Source organism: Lissotriton helveticus, chromosome 3_1 (assembly GCF_964261635.1).
Source record: "Lissotriton helveticus chromosome 3_1, aLisHel1.1, whole genome shotgun sequence".
Taxonomy (NCBI): Eukaryota; Metazoa; Chordata; class Amphibia; order Caudata; family Salamandridae; genus Lissotriton; species Lissotriton helveticus.
The window spans coordinates 26,583,591-26,603,527 of record NC_136061.1 but is presented as its reverse complement, the minus strand read 5'-3'; the positions used below and the strand labels follow the sequence as shown (position 1 = coordinate 26,603,527).

Genomic DNA, 19,937 nt, shown 5'->3' with positions numbered 1-19,937 from the left:
CGCGCAGCTTTGAATGGGGACTGCCCTTTCTCTACAATGCACCTGCTGCACTGTCAGTTCGCCAAGGCTCCTGTCCGAAACAAATACAATTTCTTCATAAATTGAGTGTATGGCTGGGACCATAGCTATCCCTTGGCTGGTGTTTTTTTAGGTCTAGCCTATAGCGGCAGCGCGCATGCGCTGCTTGCTTTGCGTGGCATGCAGTATTCAGTATAGAGTGGAAGCTCAGTGGAAGCACCACCCACTCTCCGCCCATCTTTTCCAATTGCTTGTATCTTAAATGCTGCCTTCTGATTGGTTTTAGGCTTGTTAGTCCCTCCTTCTGACGGCCATGTCGTCATTTTTGTCCTTCTATGGCTACTGGCCCCTTTACTTTGAGTGTAGAATAGCACTACTTTTTTCCCGTGCCCCCCTCCCATGGTCCATGCCTTCTTGTGCCCCCCATTGTTCGTGCCCTTCTTGCCTGCCCGCACTCCAGTTTGCAATGCAATAGGTCTCGCGTAAATGCGAGTCCTATTGCATTGCAAATTATTGGTTTTTATAGGTAGGTACTTTTTATGCATACTTTACTTTTACAACATACATTTTTGAGTATTTACTTTTGGAGTGTATATTTCTGCTGAAACAACTCAGTTTAATGCTCTTCTCTAGATCACTGGAAATTTGTCAATCTGCGATTAGCAAAAGAGAGCCTAAATAGGCAGTATCTAAAAGCTGACGTGACAAAACGTGTTACAGAAACAGAATTGTATCTTTTTTTTATGTTTTGTTCATGTGATATAATTCCAAGACATTGTTTTTCCCCAAACATGCTCTCGGGAGGCTGCTCACAGTGTCATTGAATTTCTTAATAATAGATTTGAGATACAATTTGTTCCTCGCTCTCAAGTTAGTATGATGTTACACTGCCACATCTAAGGTGAATCGTGTTACTACACTGATCAGCGGGCCATTAATCACTCTTGACCCGACTGCTTTCAGGACATCTCATTGTGTGACACCCCTCTGGTGATTGTGGAACCGATCCAGTAAATTGTTCAGACTGCTGTGTGTGCCCTCTTTGAAAACATTGAAACGCGCGAGCCAATTGAACGGTGAAAGTTTAACTTGACTGCGCTTTCTATGTGCAGCATACCCGGAAATCAAATTGATCAAGGCCTCCCATGCATCAATTGTGCACAATTAAGGCAGAAATGTTGCCACTGCAATCAAAATACTGTGGAAATGTCAGGGGAGGGAAGGGGGCAGGAAAGAAGGGGCACATGCATGTCTTTTACTGTGGCTAAGGAACCAAGCTGGCTTGGTGCTCAGCGTATGCGCCATTTTAGTTTACGACTAGGCAAAGTTTCACAAATGTATGCCTCAGAGTACGAGGTACAGTTTTGTTTATTCATGTTTGATTAATTGAAATCATTACATGTGTGCAACCGTGTTAAACGAGTACACATGAATACAGTTTATCAGCAATTTTTGATAAAAACACTTATAAGAAGATGTAACATACAATTGATGGAAAAATAAAGGTGAATCCATAAAGTGTTAACAGTTTTGTGCTGTAGATACACGTTTAAGGCACTATAAGAACAGAAAAGAAAGTGCAAAGTGCAGGCTTGTTGATTCCTGTAGGGTTATGGAACTCAAAACTAGGGGTTGGCAGAAAACTCGCTGGTGGAGCAAATAACTCCAGCCACCCCCGCTCCCCAGCCCGGTCCCTGCTTCTGAAAGCAGCCAGGCCGGGGAGAGCCTCCCCAGGCCCCAGCGGACCCCCTTCCCAAGCGCCTGGACTCTCGGCTGGCTTGTAGGATGGGGTCTCCCGTACCCCGGGGTCCGCCAGACGGAGCACAAGCCTTAGGCCCTGTCCCAGCGTACGAACACTAGCCAGGATGGAGAAAGCCTCCCCGGTACCTGATGAAACCCCATCCCAAGAGCCCGGACCCTCGGCTGGCTTGCAGGACTGGGGGCTCCCACACCCTGAGATAGAGCACGAGCCCCAGGTCCAGCTTCTAAACCCTAGGATGGCCGGGGAGAGCCTCCCCGGGACCTGGTGGACTCCTGTCCCCAGGACCCGGACCCTTGGCTGGAACCAAGGAGCGTTAAGCCCAGGCCACGTCCTCTCCCCAAAGGCTTTCCTGACTATTAATCCCCCACATACGGAACTTTGGGTAAGGACAAAAGTTGGATTTAGCCCGGCCGGCTGGTAGGCTGGCCATCTGGTCACCAGGCCTGCAGGGCTGTCTGGTCACCCGGCCTGCAGGACCATCTGGTCACCCGTCCCTCAGGGCCATCTGGTCGCTCAGCTAGGCGACCAGATGGCCCGGGACTACCCAGCGCCCGGATGGCCTGGGAGGGTGCCGTAACCAGTCACCCTTGCAGTCCAATGAGGGGTGGCCAGGCGCACTGAGACAGCCACTCGGGAGGCTCCTTCCCTAGACCATCTGGTCATCCTGCTGACCCGCAATGATGGTGGCCCCCTTCCCCGCATCTTGGTGGAGCAGGGACGGGAGAGGGAGGCCCCTGTGCTGGAGGGCATGTGGTGGAGGCAGCCTAGCGCGAACCCGCCTTACCCCCTCCACATCCCGCCCGGCGGCAGAGGGAACGACCCCTGGGTGTTGTGGAGGAGGGCATCCGCAGGCGCCCATGCACGGAGAGACAAAAGCTTGGCTCAGAGGATGACATTCAATAGATTGCAACGAGGTAGCTGCTCTGCTACTTACGAAACCCTGTCCCAGAATCAGGTCGTCTACGAATGATTTAGCACCGGGTGCCCCACAAACATGCGGTGCACTAAGGGCGATGGAGGCCGTCCGTGCTCTGGTCCCCAAGCGAGCAGCTCTACGCACCGGCCCTCCCAAGAGAGGCCGGCTATCCCAGGCCAACCGAGGCTCTACGGCACTGCGATATCATTACGGTTTAGGGGGGATACTGACTTAGAGGTGTTCATTCATAATCCCGCAGACGGTAGATTGGCCCCATTGGCTCCCCAGCCAATCACATACACCAAATGCCTGAACCTGCGATCCTCTCGTACTGAGCAGGATAATTATTGCAACAACACATCATCAGTAGGGTACAAATAACCTGTATCACGACGGTCTACACCCAGCTCACGTTCCCTATTTCTGGGTGAACAATCCAACGCTTGGTAAATTCTACTTCACAATGATAGGAAGAGCCGACATCGAAAGATCAAAAAGCGACGTCGCTATGAACGCTTGGCCGCCACAAGCCAGTTATCCCTGTGGTAGGTTTTCTGACACCTCCTGCTTGAAACTCAAAAAGTCAGAAGGATCGTGAGGCCCCTCTTTCACGATCTGTATTCATGCTGAAAATCAAGATCAAGCGAGCTTTTGCCCTTCCGCTCTATGAGAGGTTTCTGTCCTCCCTTAGCTCGCCTTAGGACACCGGTCTTATCGTTCGACAGGTGGATCGCCTCAGTCAAACTCCCCACCTGCCACTGTCCCCAGAGCGGTTCATGCCCGGCAGGCACCGGGCGCTTGGAGCCAGAAGCAAAAGCCCCACGGGATTCGCCCCCCACCTCACCGGGTAAGTGAAAAAACAATAGAGTAGTGTAGTAGTGGTATTTCACCGGCGGCCTGAGGGCCTCCCACTTATCCTACACCTCTCATGTCTCTTCCCAGTGCCAGACTCAGCTGACCTTTTTTCCCCACTGATTCTACCAAGCCCGTTTCCTTGGCTGTGGTTTCGCTAGATAGTAGGTAGGGACAATGGGAATCTCGTTCATCCATTCATGTGCGTCACTAATTAGATGACGAGGCATTTGGCAACCATAAGAGAGTCATAGTTACTCCCGCTGTTTACCCGCGCTCCATTGAATTTCTTCACTTTGACATTCAGAGCACTGGGCAGAAATCACATTGCGTCAACAACCGCATCGGGCCTTCGCAATGCTTTGTTTTAATTAAACAGTCAGATTCCCATGGTCCGCACCAGTTCTAAGTCAGCACCGGCCGAGGCAGAACGCAGCCCGCGCGCCCCCAGGGAGGGGACACGGGGAGAGGTGACTACCGGAGCTGGGGCGAGCCACAGGAAGGGCCTGGTTCGCATCCAGAGTCGCCGCCACCCCGGACGGAGGCGCCTCGTCTAGCCGCTGCTAGCGCCCAGCCCCGCTTCGCAACCCAGCCTGACTGACCTAGCCCTTAGAGCCAATCCTAATCCCAAAGTTATGGATCTGAATTGCCGACTTCCCTTACCTTGCCAGAGGCTGTTCAGCTTGGAGACCTGCTGCAGATATGGGTATGCCTGGCGTGAGATTCACACCATCTCCCCTGGATTTCCAAGGACAAGCGAGAGCTCACCGGATGCCGCCTGAACCACAACACCTTCCAAGGTTTGGGACCCTCTCTTAGGGCGAACCCATTTCAGGGCACCCTGCCCTTCACAAAGAAAAGAGAACTCTCACCGGGGCTCCCACCGGCTTCTCCGGGATCATTTGCATTACCGCACTGAATGCCGCAAGCGCGCCCGTCCCTGCCACTCCGGATTTGGGGATCTGAACAAGACTCCCTTTCGATCGGCCAAGGGCAACGACGGCCATCAACCGTTCCTGCTGAATGGCACTCGCCCATCTCTTAGGACCGACTGACCCATGTTCAGCTGCTGTTCACATGGAACCCTTCTCCACTTCGGCCTTCAAAGTTCTTCTTTGAATATTTGCTACTACTATGAAGATCTGCACCTGCAGCGGCTCTACCTAGGCACTTGCACCAGGTTTCCATGCGCACTGCAGCAGCCCTCCTACTTGTTGAGGCTTAGCCCCCACAGCTCTCAGCGCTGGCAACGGCCGGGTATGGGCCCGACGCTCCAGTGCCATCCATTTTCAGGGCTAGTTGATTCGGCAGGTGAGTTGTTACACACTCCTTAGCGGATTCCGACTTCCATGGCCACCGTCCTGGGGTCTGATGAGCGTCAGCATTGGGTGCCTTAACCCGGTGTTCGGTTCATCCCGCAGCGCCAGTTCTGCTTACCAAAAGTAGCCCACTAGGCACTCGCATTCCATGCCCGGCTCCACGCCAGCAAACTGGCCTTCTTACCCATTTAAAGTTTGAGAATAGGTTGAGATCGTTTTGGCTCCAAGACCTCTAATCATTCGCTTTACGAGATAAAACTGGGGGCTCCGAGTGCCAGCTATCCTGAGGGAAACTTCGGGGGGAACCAGCAACTAGATGGTTCGATTAGTCTTTCGCCCCTACACCCAGGTCGGATGACAGATTGGCATGTCAGGACCACTACGGACCTCCACCAGAGTTTCCTCTGGCTGTGCCCTGCCCAGGCATATTTCACCATCTTTTGGGTCCTATCATGCACGTTCATGCTCCACCTCCCTGACAGAGCGGGCGAGTGGTGCATCCGCTGCTGGAAGCGGGCGGGATGCCACCTCAGCCGGTGCATGCTGGCCCTCACCTTCTTTGCACCATAGGGTTTCGCTCGACCCTCCGACTCACGCACGTGTTAGACTTTTTGGTCTGTGTTTCAAGACGGGTTGGGGGTAACTGACATCGCCACAGACCCCTGGTGCCCGGCATGGGCCTCCCCGCCCTGCGGCGTGATGCGGTCAGGGCATCTTGAGAACTGTACACCTCAGTCGACAGTCGCACCGGGAGCAGGGGGCCCCATCCCCCCTTCAACCGCCCCGAGGGGCGGCCGGGAACAGGTGCCTGAGGGAGGGCACGGAGGGGTCGAATCTCCCTCAGCCCCACGGACACGGCGAAGCTGCTGCCAGGGGGCTGTAACACCCTCCGCCGGAGCGGAGGTCCAACTACCACCCCAAAGCCTTCCTAGATGACCCGGAGGAGGTCGCAGCGCACTGCCGCAGAGGAAATGTGCCCTGCGGGGGCCGGGTATGTATCGGGCACCGGTCCTGCAGAAGGGATCCAGAACTCCCAGGCCACCGACCTTCCCGCCGTATTGAATAACCCGGGCAGACTGCACGGACCCCAGCCATTTATCTCTCGACGGTTTCACACCCTCTTGAACTCTCTCTTCAAAGTTCTTTTCAACTTTCCCTTACGGTACTTGTTGGCTACTGGTCTTCCTCCCGTAGCCTTAGATGGAGTTTACCACCGGCTTTGGTCTGCATTCCCAAGCAACCCGACTACGAGAACACCCGATCCTGGTGCGCCGGGAGCCACTATCAGCCTAACATCGTCCGTGGGGTGCGCCTCGATCAGACCACAGTTCCCGCGCCTGCCGCCGGACGGGAATTCAGCGCTGGGCTCTCCCCTCTTCACTCACTATTACTGGGTGAATCCTGTATAGTTTCTTTTCCTCCGCTTAGTATTATGCTTAAATTCAGCTACGTCTGATCTGAGGTCATAGTCGGAAGACAACACCGGAGCGTAAATGGGAGCTGGGGAAGGCCAGCCCCCTGCTGGAGCAGGGCTCTGGCATCCCGGCAGCGCACGTCCTTTTTCCCTGAATCATATCCGGTGGGGTTTTGCACGTAGCAAGGCACCCCGGGACGGGCCCGGGGCAGACCGCTCGCCAGACCCCTTCTTAGGGCTAGGTGCGCCGGCGGCGTACCTCTGCAGCAGGACCTGGTGAGGGACCCTGCCACAGGTGATCGGGGTCTGACCCTGTGAGGGGACGAAGGGGAAGCGGAGCCAACCCTGTGACAGCCCCAGCCGTGTTTCGGGGAAGCCCCGGGGTGATTGACGATCAAGCGACTCTCAGACAGGCGTAGCCCCGGGAAGAACCCGGGGCCGCAAGGTGCGTTCGAAGTGTCCATGATCAATGTGTCCTGCAATTCATACTAATTCTCGCAGCTAGCTGTGTTCTTCATCGATGCGCGAGCCGAGTGTTCTACCGCCAAAACATTTTGCCCACCTGCGGGCGCAGGGAGGCAGGAGGGTGACGCCATCCATCCGCCGCACGCGCGCAAGACGGCCCGGGCGCCCCATTCAAGGCTTCCCCTCTGGGAGTCAGACTGCACCGTTGGGAGAAAAAAGTTACCAGGTGCTTATTTATTTATTCGCTTGTATAGCGCAGGAATTCGACCCCCGAAGGGGTATCTCCGCGCTTGTGTTCTTACCATAAGCTAGAAGCCAGAGACCAAAAAATTAATAGGAGGGATACGAGGATTAAATAGTCAGAAACAGATGTGTTTTTAAGAGTTTCCTGAAAGCACTTAGATTGGAATTTTGTCTCAGGGTGAGGGGTAAGGTGTTCCAGGTGTTGCTTGGCCCAGGAGTCCCCCCCATGCACCCGCGGGAATATTAGGCAGCCCCGCAGCCGGCGGTCCCTCCCGGGGTAACCGGGAGGGACCGCACGAGTCTTGGTCTCGGCCTGGCTGCACGGGACTGGGTCGAACTGGGTACCTGGCAACAAGGGAGGGTTGCCCCACCTGCACCATCAGCCACCCATAACCAGGCGGCCCTGAGCCGTGCTGGTGGGCTGGCAATCAGCCCACCCCACCCTCGCCTGAGTCGAAGGTGCCTGAAGGTTTTAGGACACCCCCGCGCCGCACGGCCACCAGCTGCTGCGTGTGCCTCTCCTCCCTTTGTGCCTCGCTGCCCGACTGCCGGCTCGTGACCACGCCCCCTCCCTCGAGCGGCATGGTCCGTGATCAGCGCTCCTCTCCCTGTGCCCCTGGTTCACTGTGCAGATTGTATTTGTGTTAATTGTTGTTTTTCCGCCGTTCTGCCTGTAGAATTGTATGTGTTAATTGTTGCTTTTTCCGCCGTATTGCCTGTTTTTTCCCGCCTGTTACCGCCCTCCGTCTTCCCTCCCCGCTTCCCGTCACCACCGCTGACCCCGCCCCTTTTTTCCTTCTGTTCCCTCCCCGCTCCCGCCTCCCAGCTGCTCCGCCCACCCGGCCATATATGGCGACCGTGCGACGCAGGTGAGTGTGTCCTAGTTTTAGGACACCCCCGCGCCGCACGGCCACCAGCTGCTGCGTGTGCCTCTCCTCCCTTTGTGCCTCGCTGCCCGACTGCCGGCTCGTGACCACGCCCCCTCCCTCGAGCGGCGTGGTCCGTGATCAGCGCTCCTCTCCCTGTGCCCCTGGTTCACTGTGCAGATTGTATTTGTGTTAATTGTTGTTTTTCCGCCGTTCTGCCTGTAGAATTGTATCTGTGTTAATTGTTGCTTTTTCCGCCGTATTGCCTGTTTTTTCCCGCCCGTTACCGCCCTCCGTCTTCCCTCCCCGCTCCCCGCTTCCCGCCACCACCGCTGACCCCGCCCCTTTTTTCCTTCTGTTCCCTCCCCGCTCCCGCCTCCCAGCTGCTCCGCCCACCCGCGCACTTCGCCATATATGGCGACCGTGCGAACGCGCAGCGGTCACGCGCAGCGGGCGCGCCGATTGTGCGCCGAAGGCGCGCCAAAGGTAAGCCCGTCTGCGCCCGTCCGCGACCGGACCGCGCCCAGCGCCAGGACCCCTGGCCCTCGAGGACCCCGACCGACCCGCCTGTCGTACTCCGCCGCCTCCCTCATCGCACTCAACACCGGCCGAGTCCCGGGATGCTGCAGAGCCTCCCCACGACGCGTCCACGGACCCTTCAGCTGCTACACCTGCAAGTTCACCTGCATCCGGACCTGCCCGACACTAGCATCTGCCAAGCCGAACACCAGCAGCAACCACCTCAAGTGCATCCTGCTCAACACCCGCTCCGTCCACAGACACGCCATCGAACTCTGGAACCTCCTCGACACCACAGCCCCTGACGTTGCCTTCATCACGGAGACCTGGATGAACGCCTCCTCAGCGCCCGACATCGCCATCGCCATCCCAGAAGGCTACAAGATCACCCGGAGGGACCGCAACGCCAACCAGGTGGGAGGAGGCATCGCCATCATCCACAAGAACACCATCCGCATCACGACCAGCACCGACAACACCCCACCCTCCGCCGAACACCTGCATTTCCAGATCCACACCGACCCGAAGACCACCCTCAGAGGCACCCTGATCTACCGACCTCCGGGACCACGCACTCAATTCAGCGAGGACATCGCCGACTTCGTCAGCCCGCACGCCCTACCCTCCGATGACTACATCCTCCTGGGGGACTTCAACTTCCACCTGGAGAACAACAACGACTGCAACACCAGCACCCTGCTCGACAACCTCGCCAACCTTGGACTCAAGCAGCTGGTGTCCACCCCCACCCACCTCGCCGGACACACACTCGACGCCGTCTTCTCATCCAGCAAAGACATCGCCTTCAGCCACGCCACAACTCTCCACTGGACGGACCACAGCTGCATCCACTTCACCTTCAGAAGAACGACGATCCACCACCACCAGCAACAGGTTGCCCGAAGAAGCTGGAACAAGATCACAGCCGACCAGCTCGCCGCTTCCCTGAGCCAGCACCCTCCGGCCAGCTCAGCGAACCCCAGCCAGGCCGCCGACAACCTCTCCAAGTGGATCAGCAACTGCGCGGACGAACTCGCCCCACTGAAGACCCCGCCCAGCAGACCCGGCAGCAAGAAGGCCCCATGGTTCACCGACGAACTCAAGAGCTCCAAGAAGAACTGCCGAGCCCTCGAGAAAACCTCGAGAAAGGAACCCACGCCGGACAACAGGACCAACCTCAAGCTCGCCACCCGGAAACATCACCAATTGATCCGCACCGCCAAGAAAACTGCTTTCAAGAACCGACTGGACAACAACGCACACAACTGCAAGGAACTCTTCAACATCGTGAAAGAGCTCTCCAACCCCAACGCCGGAAACAACGACATCACCCCATCGCAAGACCTCTGCAACTCCCTCGCCTCCTACTTCCACAACAAGATCGCGGACATACACAACAGCTTCAGCACTCAACCGACGCACGCCACGACCGAACCGCCGCCCCCCACCACCACCCTCCGCGCCTGGACTCCGATCAGCACCGAAGACACCGTCCGCACGATGAACTCCATCCACTCCGGATCTCCGACCGACCCCTGCCCTCACCACGTCTTCAACAAAGCCGACGCTGTCATCGCACCCCACCTGCGGGACATCATCAACACCTCATTCGACACCGCCACCTTCCCCGAGAGCTGGAAACACGCCGAACTCAGCGCTCTACTCAAGAAACCTACAGCAGACCCCACCGAACTCAAGAATTACCGCCCCATCTCTCTACTCCCGTTTCCAGCCAAAGTCATCGAAAAGACCGTCAACAAACAGCTGGCCGCCTTCCTCGAGACGAATGGATCCCTCGACCCATCGCAGTCTGGATTCCGTGCCAACCACAGCACCGAGACCGCCCTCATCGCCGCCACTGACGACATCCGAGCCCTGATGGACAACGGAGAAACAGCGGCCCTCATCCTCCTAGACCTCTCCGCGGCTTTCGACACGGTCTGCCACCGCACCCTAGTGCAGCGCCTCAGCAACGTCGGAATCCAGGAGAAGGCACTGGAATGGATCGTCTCCTTCCTCGACGGAAGAACCCAAAGAGTCCGCCTACCACCGTACAAGTCAGAGGCCACCGAAGTCATCTGCGGCGTCCCTCAAGGATCCTCGCTGAGCCCGACTCTCTTCAACGTCTACATGAGCCCCCTCGCGGCCATTGCACGCCAACACAACCTCAACATAATCTCCTACGCCGACGACACCCAGCTGATCCTCTCCCTGACCAACGACCCCGCCGCCGCCAGAGCCAACCTGCACGAAGGGATGAAAGAGGTTGCCGAGTGGATGACGACGAGCCGCCTGAAACTGAACTCAGAGAAGACGGAGGTCCTCATCCTGGGCTCCTCGCCCTCCGCCTGGGACGACTCCTGGTGGCCCCCCGCCCTGGGCACCGCACCCAAACCGACGGACCACGCACGCAACCTGGGTTTCATCCTGGACTCCTCCCTCTCCATGACCAGGCAAGTCAACGCCGTCTCCTCGTCGTGCTTCAACACCCTGCGCATGCTTCGGAAGATCTTCTGGTGGATCCCCACAGAGACCAGGAAAACCGTCACCCAGGCCCTCGTCACCAGCCGACTGGACTACGGCAACGCACTCTACGCCGGAACCACCGCCAAGATCCAGAAGAGACTCCAGCGCATCCAGAACGCCTCAGCCAGACTCATCCTCGACATCCCACGACACAGCCACATCTCCGGACACCTTAGAGACCTGCACTGGCTCCCGGTCAACAAGAGAATCACCTTCCGCCTCCTTACCCACGCACACAAAGCTCTCCACGATCAAGGCCCGAGCTACCTCAACAACCGCATCAACTTCTACGCTCCCAAACGCCACCTCCGATCTGCCAGCCACGCCCTCGCCGCCGTCCCACGCATCCGCAGAGCCACCACAGGAGGAAGGTCCTTCTCCTACATGGCCGCCAAGACCTGGAACTCCCTCCCGGCCGACCTGCGCCTGACCCAAGACCACCTCTCCTTCAGGAAGAAGCTCAAGACCTGGCTGTTCGAGCAGTAGCGGCACCCCCCCCCCCAAGCGCCTTGAGACCCTACGGGTAGGTAGTGCGCTCTATAAATGTCTTTGATTGATTGATTGATTGATTGAAGGGAAGAGCCAAACGGTTCCCCTTCCCGCACGCATCCCACCGAGAGGAGCCGGGGTCCCCTCACAGGCCCTCAGCATCTTCTCTTCTAGGCCGCCATGCCACGCGAGAAGGGCCGCTCCCCAGTCGCCCGGAACCCGGTCAGGCCGGGACCCGTGTGTGGGAGGGCCCAGCCGGCACCAGGGCTTTTTCGAGGGAGGGGTGGTACCTGCCCGGGGATGCACTGCCATTCAGTTTCCCCCCACTGCTGGGATGGTCGTGCTGGGTGAGCTTGGGTTCTGTCTCGGAGAGGGACAGGGGATGGGGGCCGCCCCCGTTCCTGGTCCTTCCCACGTCATTCGGTCCTTACCTGGGCGAAGATGCCCGCCGAAGTCCCAGTCCTCACCCGAGCGCCCCATGCAGCCATGGACTGCTCCGGCAGCCGGGGTGCACCAGGGTCGGGCCCTGTGCCTATGGTGCATGCTTACAGGAGGCGGCCAAGGGCTGTGGGCTGGAGCCGTCAGTCATTCGGGCCGCTCTGCCCTTAATGATCCTTCCCCAGGTTCACCTACAGAAACCATGTTACGACTTTTACTTCCTCTTGATAGTCAAATATAGTAAATTTTCTGGCGATCTGCATCAAGATCTGGGCGTCACAGTACGATACGATCAAAGAGGGAACCTATTACGTAGCATCCGTATAATTAAATGAGGGAGACAGGGCTGCATTTTGGCCCCTTTGTTATTCACTTTATATATTAACAATCTTGAAATTGTTCTATCGGGTGCCTGTAGTGATATCCCATGTATAGGAGAGAGACTAATTCCAGCCCTGTTATATGCGGATGACGCTGCTCTACTAGCTAGAACGCCAAACGGCCTACAGCAGCTTTTAACCACTTTTGCTTCATTCATGAAGTCCTTGGACTTGGATGTAAATTTCTCTAAGTCCCACATTTTGATCATGCGGGCCATTATGATCATGGGGGCCAAGCCAAAGAAATGTAAAAGTCACTATTGTGAGGGAAACAATCTCCCCTAAGGTAACGTCATTCTCATATTTGGGAGTGTTATTTGACGAATGGGGCTTCTCGATCCCACAAATGCAGGCCAAAAGAAATTTAATGGCAAGATCAACTGTTGCTGTTTTAGATTTTGCTTGCAGATTGGGCTCTAAACCCATACAAGCTATGTTAAATATCTACAGGGCGAAATATCTGGCCATTGCGAGCTATGGTTCAGAACTTTGGGGCTACAGAAATCCCGGGAACGTGCAAATAGTGGAAAATACATTTCTAAGAAGTTTGCTAGCTGTACCGTCATCGACATCCACCTATATTATTCATCAAGAAATGGGCATAGGTTATATAACAGATACCATTGGAATGGCTCCTCTGCTCAAATGGATAAGTATTTGGACAAATCCGGAGCTGGAGATGAACCGTGTCATCATTCATGACTGTTTAACTCTTGACCAGGCAAGTACATCGCATGGTTAAATTATGTCAAAAGGACTGCAGCTTATTTAGGCAGACCTGAGCTCTTTGGTTCCCCGGAGAAATTGTTAAAAGCAGACAAATTGTGGGTTAAAAATATGTATGTTCAGGTTTCTCAAAGTGATAGAGAGCAGAATGAGTTAAGTAAACCGTCTGTTGGGGCTCATCAGCTGATATATACATCATTAACGATTGAGCCATACCATTGTGTCTAACCAGCACCATCGCTTCCTATTGGTTCGATATAGGTTAAACCAACTACATTTGCTTTTTGCCGAGCCAAAGGGATGGAAAAAGCTGGAGCTGGATGTATGTACCTACCTGTGACAATTTCTCTAATCAGTATTCTCTGCATTTTTTTTTATTTTGTGAATATTTTTTGCATATTCGTAATCGTTTCATAATACCGATTTTAAAAGGCAAAGGTTTTACTCATGCAAAACCGGCTTTTATTTATTTCCAAATGTTGAATTATATATGGGAAATTTTTAATATAGCTAGTTTTCTAACCGCGGCTGTCAGGATTAAGAAGAAAGGAAGTGCTGCTAATAATGGGCATCTGGTGTCAGGACTTGTATGAATTTGTTCCCTTTTTATTCTGTATATTAATAATTAAATTATGTCAATTTTGATAAATTGTGATGATTATGTTGATTTAATATTTTTTGTAAATTTCCTTGTAATGTATTTTTCTAGTATACTTCTATGGTTTTAATTAACCAAATAAAGTGAATTTGACTGACTGACTGATACACCCACTCTAAATTACAGACTGCCATTCTCAAAACCATAGACACTCCAACACCAATAACTACATACTCACTCACTGATTCTCAGGCCTACACACCCATCCACTCACTCACCCATACAGTCACTCATCAGTACAGGACTATCATATGCACTCATAAACCTATATAGACACTCACACATTGTCACTCATCCATAGTTACTCACACACCTAGTCAGTCATGCAAAGAATTATTCACACTCCCATTTACTTACATATACAGTTATACACACGCCACCTAACTTACACATACAGATACTAATACATACTTATGCTCTTATACAATCACTGATACAAGCACACACTCATCCATACAGCCACTATCACAGTCACTCACTCCCACACAGTCACTCACTCCCACACTCCAACATATTGCCTTTCACATATGTAGTTCCTCACACATGTACCACTGAGATATCCATTCAAACACCAACATACCCATACACACACTCACCAACCATACAGTCCATCACAGATGCACTCTTGAATCCGTACAGACAGTGAATAACCCACTCACACATCTATGCACAGAGTCAAACACCTCCCACCGATACAAACCCTCAGGCACCCCTACAGATGCTCAGACAACTAATCAATTACCCATATAGACAATCATGTAGCTATTCACCAACCCATGTAGCCGTTTACACACCAATAGACAGAGTGATACAGACATTCACACAGTTTAGTCACTAACCCATGAATTCAGTAAGATACGTTTAATCACTCACTTAAAGAGTCAGTCACGCACCTACTAAATCATTCATTCAGACTCACATACCCACTCATTCTTCAATACACCTTACATATTTAAACTTTACAGAAACACACAGTCACTGGGTGATGTAATGAGTGAGGTTGTTTGAGATGTCATCAGTGGTGTAACTGACCATGTCATGAGTGATGTAATATGTGACATCATCAGCAGTGGGGCGCTAGTTATAGTTAGCTGAATTAACTATAACGGCCGAATTTCACTGGTTTTGTACAAGTGAAATTTCCAACTAACTATAACATCCCTGAAACCTGTGTTTTTTTCAGTGACATTCTAAGGTTTTTTTAAATGCTAATTTCTAACTATAACATGCCTGAAACCTTTGTTTTTTTCATCAAATAAACATATATATATTAATTCATTTTGGCGATGCATGCAGTTCATAACCAAATGGCAATGCATCCATCCTTTTTTACTTCAACAGTCAGTGTATCCTGCCACTATGCTAAAATATTTATTACAAACACATTTTGTCGGCAGTGATCACATATTTTTTGCTCATGTGAACAGTGTCAGATACGATCTATTCAGAAATTCAAAGAAAGAAGAAGTTTCTACCCGTGCAAAACGTTCATTGCAAACACTGAAGCCCTGCCTACAACGTGTGCTTTTTTTGGGCAAAAATAATCGAAACCATTATCTGAAGAGCACAGAATCTTTTTGAAAGCCTGCCAGCTAATTTTCCATTAATTTCTTCGGCAGTGGCACGCAATAACTCTTCGATCTGAAGTTTAACAGTTTGAATTTTTAGGAGATTGCCTCGAATTTGATTTGCAGTTATAAGATTTATATTTTGTGATTAACTCTACGTTCAATTATTGTTTTAATAAATACATTCTTATTAGATAAAATCTTAAGTGCTTACCCATTGAAATTTTAATGAAGCAACACTTTAGTTGTTTCCCTTACTATTTACTTAAATTCACGCTGTAACCCCTCTTTAAAAGCAGTAACACTGGCCTTTGAAAGGGTGTGATTGCCTGCTTTATAACTTAGGGGCATATGATCAAGGACCGGTGTTAAAATTATCGCAGTTTTAGCTGCAGGAAACTGCCGATAAACCGGCGATAATGGGCATGATAATACGCCCTTGCTAATTGCCATAGAAGCCCATGTTAACCCAAGAACATGGGTAGGCTGTGGGGTTTTAGGTTTAAACCTATAATAACTGATAAAACCCCACTGAAAGAAAAATAGCCCTCACCGGTGAAAGCATATGAACACTGAAAAAACACCAGCACATGCACAACCACAAACTAAATGCCATTCAAAGAAAGGAAAAAGAAAGTGAAAGAGTCATTTTGTTCTTACTGAAGGGGTCAATAAAATGTAACTTTGGTATACAAGCTAGCAGTAAGAAAGACTGGCTAACATTATTCTGCTTGAGTTTTGTTCTTTAGGGATGCCACTAAAATATTGTTTTTTCTTCCTTTAACTTTTTTCAGTTTTATGGCCTTTGGTCTAAAGATGCAGGGTTTAGTTTCATGTTTTAGGTTTAGTTTAAATATTTTATAAACTGTAGAGAATCAGGACATATCAAACTCACATTTGATATTTTGGCTGCATTTGATTCTTTCACTGATAGGTAAAATGGGTAGTTTCATAAAAATCTTTCCTAATATGTGTCATCACATTTAACCACAGAGAATGGGTAAAAACCATTAATACATCAGACCATAGTTTCTAGTGGGTCAGTATTGATAGTAGATGAATTGCAAACACCTCAGGCTTTAAACATTAAATGCAAGGTATAGTGACAAGTATATATATCACCAAGCATCTGGGATAGTGGTGAAAACGTTACACCAGACTTTTCGAAAACATGGAACGCAGTGTCACTTGTTATGCTCTGCAAAAAAAGTTCTTTCCAAGTTCAACAAAGATTGGAGTGATATTGTTTGTATTTGTAGTGATTCAGAGTTAATGAGGGATGCTATTGACTTTTTAGTTCATTCTGGTGCACTGTTTTCTTATGCCCAGGAACTACAACTCAAATATGTATCATTTCGTGCTTTATGTGGCATCAAAGAAAGAGTCATCCCAACTGTGTCCCTTAGCTGACGATTCTCAGCCCAACGGAATATGAATGCTGAGAGGGCCTTTTCACAGAAGTTTACATGGAGTGGAGTGGAGAAGCGTGGCTCAGTGGTTAGAGGCGGCAGACCCGGAAGCTGAGATCGGCCGTGGACCAGGGTTCGATTCCCCGCCTCGGCGGGTCTCGGGCTCAAAAAATTCCACAGACTCGACAATTCTCGCTCCGGTGCCTACTCGACTCACGGGGTCATACTCTGCGACTCTGGGCAATAGCTTGCTTAATCTCCACTACGGCCCCTTGCGGCGGGATGCCTGGCTTTCACCTTGTGGATACCCTGCCGGGGTATCTCACAGGGGAATACCAGGACGGGTTCCCTAAGCAAGCGCCTTGAGACCCCCGGGTGATTCGTGCGCTATATAAATCGAAATACATTTACATTTACATGGGAAGGAAAGTGCAAATGACCAAAGACTCACTGAAGTAGTATTTTATTTGTATGGTGTACTACAATAAGATTAATTTGCAAAAATCTCTTTGGACCTCATATACACTATACGTGTACTGTCTATATAGCATGTTCTTTCAGTGCAGCAAGCAAGCAATGACGTTCCATAAACACCGGAAAAACACTTTTTCTGTTGTTTTTAGTGGCGTGAAAATGTGTAACCACTGATAACAACTTTTTTTTAAGATATTGAAAACACTGAAAAAACCCCACCAGAATTTACCAAAAATAGAAACTGAAAACAGGACAGCCTAAACATGGGCTACTATGGGAATTAACATGGGCGTATTATCAAGCCCATTAATGCCGTTTTATCAGCAGTTTTCTGCCGATAAAACGGCGATAATTTTAACACCGGTCCTTGATAATATGCCCCCTGGTTTTTAACTTGGCTGCTAAGGTATGCCTGGTCCGAGATACAAAATAGCTGATACTGGAGGTCTGTCGAGAATTTCAGAGGTACAAGTTGTCGATCCATTGCAGAGTGCAAGTTTGCCCCTCCGTCACGGACAGTGGTCGAGTTATTACCTCCTTTGATTGTCTGAAAGTAAGAGCAGTATATTTTATGTTTTCCATACTTTTCTGTTCTCTTCTTCCTTGTGGCACCAATCAGTCTTATGAACGTCAAACAATGATACGCAATTATTAATGGTAGGTTGTTTCGCAAGTAGATTGTTTAGTGGAACTGAATGCACAAACCTTAAATTGGGCATTAATGGACTTCCAAACATTAACGATTTAGGTCTCGCATTTGCGAGAATTTTAGCTATTAGCATTGTAAATTTTTCATGTGTTTGAAAACCTGCAATCGGAGTGTAAACATACACTTTGTACTTATAGTCCTTGTTTACGAGAAGGAAGGCTAACAGTTAAAGAGGCACGGTTACTGCCAGCCTTGCTTCTCACAAGCAACGACTTTAAGTACAAAGTGCATGTTTACGAAAGGTTTGCAGGTTTTCCAAACACATAAATAAAAGACATTGCCATTTTCATTGCCAATAGCTCAACCTCTAGCAAATGCAAGACCTATTGCATTGCAATTGCTTGTTAAATAAATGAATGCTTGTTTGTAGGGTGCCAGAGACTCTCTATCCAGGGTAAACACCCTAAATATCGAATGAAAAACATAGACTGCCCAGAATATCGAATTATCAAAATATAGTCAGTCAAAATATCTAATTTGGGGTATGAAAAATCGAATTCCATAATATCTCATTTAAAACATGTATTCCCATAAAATCGAATTTAAAATATCTATTCCCATAATATTGATTTTTTTTAGTGTTATGTATTGTAGTATATGTATTAAAATTATGTATTAATTTTGTTATGTATGTTTCTTTTTTTAAAAGTTATGAATGTTATGTAATTTAATTTTTGCGTAATTTAATTCCATAGCGGGTTGTGGGTTTATAGGGGAATAGGGTGGGAAGTAATTTAATTATAGTAAATTAAATATCACATTTTATTTATATGTATTGATAATTAATTATTAATTGGTAATTAATTTTTATTAATTGGTAATTAATTTTTTTAATTTGTAATTCATTTGTATTAATTGGTAAATAATTTTTATGCATTGATTAATTGATAATTATGTTAATTGTATTATTTATTTGGAGCGGGTTGTGGGTTTATAGGGGAATAGGGTGGGAAGTAATTTAATTATAATAAAGTAAATATTTATTTTTATTTATATGTTTTGATAATTAATTGCTTGATCATTATTAATTGGTAATTAATTTGTATTAATTGGTAATTCATTTGTATTAATTGGTACATAATTTGTATTAATTGATTAATTGATAATTATGTTAATTGCATTATTTATTTGGAGCGGGTTGTGGTTTATAAGGGACTAGGGTGGGAAGTAATTTAATTGTTATAAAGTAAATATTTATTTATATGTATTGATAATTAATTATTAATTGATAATTAATGTGTATTAATTTGTAATTAATGTTTTAATTGGTAATTAAATTTTTATTAATTGGTAATTATTTTTAATACATTTTTCTTAGTATTGATAATTAATGTAATTTTATTTTAATATTAAATCATTACTTTTCCTACTGTTGCACTCTCTGGAGTGGGAATAGTAATTTTTACCCCCGCTATCCAATGCTTTCCCTACTGTTGCACTCTCTGGAGTGGGAATAGTAATTTTTACCCCTACGCTATCCAATGCTTTCCCTACTGTTGCACTCACTAGAGTGGGAATAGTAATTTTTGCCCCTACCCTATCCAACGCTTTCCCTACTGTTGCACTCACTGGAGTGGGAATAGTAATTTTTACCCTCTCACAATCCAACAAATTCGATATTCTGTACTTAGATATTTTGGATTCGATATTTTGGGCATTCTATATTATGTCCCTCGATATTAAGTCACTGATCCCTATCCAGAACCTCATCCAATAGTCCAATGGCATAAGATTGACCACATCTGCTATGTTCCTTAGAACAAGTCTAGGTGCATAGGTGTTAGAGGGATTCTTTGCAGCATCTTAAGGATTGATCGAATAAACACATTCTCAATTTTCACCAATAGCTAAATGTCATCTGTGCCCCGTATCTCTGCGCCATAAAGTGCTGTGCCAAGTTATCTAGCAAGGTAAATCTCTAAAGCAGGTGATATTGGTTTGAAATTAGATGCATTAAATTTGTTCGCAATCGCTGACCCTTATGTTGCAGTGACAGTTGTTTTTTCATTCTTTGCGAAGCCCATGACAATATATTCGCAATTCTGACTCCCGGATAGCCAAACTCCCTAACTTCCCGTATAATAATACAACAACTAACATATTGAAATAATTAATTATTATTTGCAAATATATTAAAAAAAGCAATATTATATGCACAAAAAAGATATTCTTACCTTCTGCATTCT

The 19,937-nt window shown here is 49.2% G+C and overlaps 1 protein-coding gene and 2 non-coding genes across 4 annotated transcripts in view; 1 reads left to right on the top strand and 2 right to left on the bottom strand.

Moving 5' to 3' along the window:
* Window positions 1-19,937, top strand: part of LOC144824382 (apolipoprotein L3-like) — a 233,880-nt gene that overhangs the window by 81,010 nt on the left and 132,933 nt on the right. The window lies entirely within an intron of this gene.
* On the bottom strand, window positions 2,650-6,333 carry LOC144825546 (28S ribosomal RNA). Its single transcript, XR_013609456.1, has one exon. It is a non-coding gene; the product is annotated as a 28S ribosomal RNA (ribosomal RNA).
* LOC144825692 (5.8S ribosomal RNA) lies at window positions 6,681-6,834 on the bottom strand. The gene has a single exon (XR_013609512.1). It is a non-coding gene; the product is annotated as a 5.8S ribosomal RNA (ribosomal RNA).